The 3,308-nt window shown below is 37.0% G+C and overlaps 1 long non-coding RNA gene across 1 annotated transcript; it reads left to right on the top strand.

The window, feature by feature from the left end:
* Positions 1 to 365: 365 nt before the first annotated feature.
* LOC138910621 (uncharacterized) lies at positions 366 to 1,511 on the top strand. The gene is made up of 2 exons (XR_011415752.1): positions 366 to 1,016; positions 1,271 to 1,511. It is a non-coding gene; the product is annotated as an uncharacterized lncRNA (long non-coding RNA).
* Positions 1,512 to 3,308: the final 1,797 nt, after the last annotated feature.

The following is a 3,308-nucleotide window of genomic DNA, read 5'->3' on the forward strand; positions in this document are numbered from 1 at the left end:
TCACTCTGAGTCAGTCCTTGTCAAAATAAGTAAGAAAAGATTTCAAAATCTGCTACCAGCTTTTCAGTTGCACAAAGTAAATTTGGCCAGTACACTCAGTTGTTACTGTCAACATGCCTTGAGGATTCACGCAAAGGCTTCCCCCCAAAAGATGTCAGCCTATTCGGGTAAAGCAAGCAAAGATAACCTCAAGGTTAATCAGAGATTCTCTGTAGTACCGAACAATTACTATGAAGTGTGCACATCTTGCAAAAGGCTCTTATCAGTTGTGATTCTCTCTGACAGACAAATTGCTCCAAAAGCAAAACCATTCAAGATATCAAAAAAGGTTATCCAAGAAAAGAAATCTCTTTTTTGATATAAGGCTGATTGAGCCACAAATACAAATGGTATTGAGTGTGAAACAATCAGGGTTGATGCAAAGCAAAAAGTCTCTTGAAACTGACTCAAGCTGATTGAGCAAAAGCCAAGCTGCCCAAGACTTAAGGTCACAAATCGACCACCACTTTTAAAACTGACAAAATTTTCTTTGTTTGAAACAGGAACAAAGCAGTGCAAAGAGAGTGGTTCAAAAGAAAAAAAAGAGAAGAGAAGAGCCGACAAAGGGAAGTTTCTCAAATCTTTGCATTTATTTGTCTTGCTAGTGTGCGTAAAATATTGCCATTGCTCTTCACATTTTTCCTCCTAGGATAAAAAGTCCTAGTCTGATGGATTTTCTCCCAATAAAAATCTTAGTCTGATGAATTTTTCTCCTAAGATAGAAAACCTAGTCTGATGAATTTTCTTCTAGGATAGAAATCTTAGTCTGATGAATCATTCTCCTAAGATAGAAGACCTAGTCTGATGAACTTTCTCCTAGGATCAAAATCTTAGTCTGATGAATTTTCTCCTAAGATAGAAAACCTAGTCTGATGAATTTTCTCCTAGGATCAAAATCTTAGTCTGATGAATCTTTCTCCTAAGATAATAAAAAAGAGACCTAGTCTGATGAATTTTCTCCTAAGATCGAAATCTTAGTCTGATGAATCTTTCTCCTAAGATTGAAGACCTAGTCTGATGAACTTTCTCCTAGGATAGAAATCTTAATTTGATGAATCTTTCTCCTAAGATACTAAAAAAAAAGAGACCTAGTCAGATGAATTTTCTCCTAGGATCAAAATCTTAGTCTGATGAATCTTTCTCTTAAGATTGAAGACCTAGTCTGATGAACTTTCTCCTAGGATAGAAATCTTAGTCTGATGAATCTTTCTCCTAAGATACCAAAAAAAAGAAAAAGAAAAGAGACCTAGTCAGATGAATTTTCTCCTAGGATCAAAATCTTAGTCTGATGAATCTTTCTCCTAAGATAACAAAAAAAGAGGACCTAATCTGATGAATTTTCTCTTAGGATTAAAATCTTAGTCTAATGAATCTTTCTCCTAAGATTGAAGACCTAGTCTGATGAACTTTCTCCTAGGATAGAAATCTTAGTCTGATGAATCTTTCTTCTAAGATACCAAAAATAAAAAAGAGGCCTAGTATGAGGAATTTTCTACTAGGATCAAAATCTTAGTCTGATGAATCTTTCTCCTAAGATAACAAAAAAAAAAGGGCCTAGTCTGATGATTTTTCTCTTAGGATCAAAATCTTAGTCTGATGAATCTTTCTCCTAAGATAGAAGACCTAGTCTAAGATAGAAGACCTAGTCTGATGAATTTTCTCCTAGAATCAAAATCCTAGTGTGATGAATCTTTCTCCTAAGATACCATTAAAAAAAACTAGTCTAATGAATTTTTTCCTAGGATAATAAGTTTAAAAAAAAGGGAAGTCTGGATTAACAAAAAGGTCAACTTTTAGTTTTCTTAAGTTATCAATATTTAATTTTCTTGAAATCAGGGGTCCCGCCTGGAGAATAGGGTCAGTGTTTAGTTTAGTCAAGCTTAGTTTATAGTTTTTCGCAAGCTCAATCTCAAATTTAGGAGACGCACTTCCTAGTTTGGATTTTTAGATTTTTATTTCTTTAGGAGACGCATATCCTAGTCGAGTCTTCAATTTTACTCTCATCATTGCATCATTCATCAATAGCATAGGTGATTTATAGTTTTGCTAACAACTCACAAATCTTCCTAGTGCAAACTGGGGCAGAAAAGTTTCTTTTGTTTTGTCTATTTTGTTGTAGTATCAGGCGCCCACCTGGAGAATGAGGGAATTCATTTCAAGTTTAAGTCATTATGCGCCCACCTGGAGAACGAGGGAATTTATTTCAAGTATTAAGTCATCAGGCACTCACATGAAAAACGAGGGAATTTATTTCAAGTTTTTAAGTCAGCAGGCGCCCACCTGGAGAATGAGGGAATTTATTTCAAGTTTTAAGTCATCAGGCGCCCACCTGGAGAATGAGGGGATTTATTTCAAGGTTTAAGTCATCAGGCGCCCACCTGGAGAATGAGAGAATTTATTTCAAGTTTTAAGTCAACATCTGGCGCCCACCTAGAGAACGAGGGAATTCATTTCAAGTGTTAAGTCAACATCAGGCACCCACCTAGAAAACGAGAAAATTCATTTCAAGTTTTTAAAGTCAGCAGGCGCCCACCTGGAGAATGAGGGAATTTATTTCAAGTTTTAAGTCAACATCAGGCGCCCACCTGGAGAACGAGGGAATTCATTTCAAGTTTTAAGTCAACATCAGGCACCCACCTGGAAAACAAGGGAATTTATTTCAAGTTTTTAAAGTCAGCAGGCGCCCACCTGGAGAATGAGGGAATTTATTTTAAGTTTTAAGTTATCAGACGCCCACCTGGAGAACGAGGAAATTTATTTCAAGTTTTATGTCAGTATCAGGCGCCCACCTGGAGAACGAGGGAATTCATTTCAAGTTTTAAGTTAGCGACAGGCGCCCACCTGGAGAATAAGAAAATTTGTTTCAATTTTCAAGTCATTAGCAGGCACCCACCTGGAGAACGAGGGAATTCATTTCAAGTTTTAAGTTAGCGGTAGGCGCCCACCTAGAGAATGAGGGAATTTGTTTCAATTTTCAAGTCATTAGCAGGCGCCCACCTGGAGAACGAGGGAATTCATTTTACATTTCAAGTCAAATACAAGCTCCCACCTGAAGAATGAGGGAAGTTATTTTAGAATTCAATTCAAGTTAGAAGTACAGAAGCTCGCCTCAAGAATGCAAGCCGACAGTCCGAGATGACCAAAAGAAGAAGTCTCAATCCAGAATAAAAGAAAAAAAGTCAATTCAAAATGCAGAAGCAGATGAAAAGATATGGGCTGCTCAAGACATGACTGAAGTCGTAAGCTTTGCATGCCCCGTCTTGATCCGA

This window comes from Nicotiana tomentosiformis, chromosome 4, assembly GCF_000390325.3.
Source record: "Nicotiana tomentosiformis chromosome 4, ASM39032v3, whole genome shotgun sequence".
In the NCBI taxonomy this organism is placed as follows: Eukaryota; Viridiplantae; Streptophyta; class Magnoliopsida; order Solanales; family Solanaceae; genus Nicotiana; species Nicotiana tomentosiformis.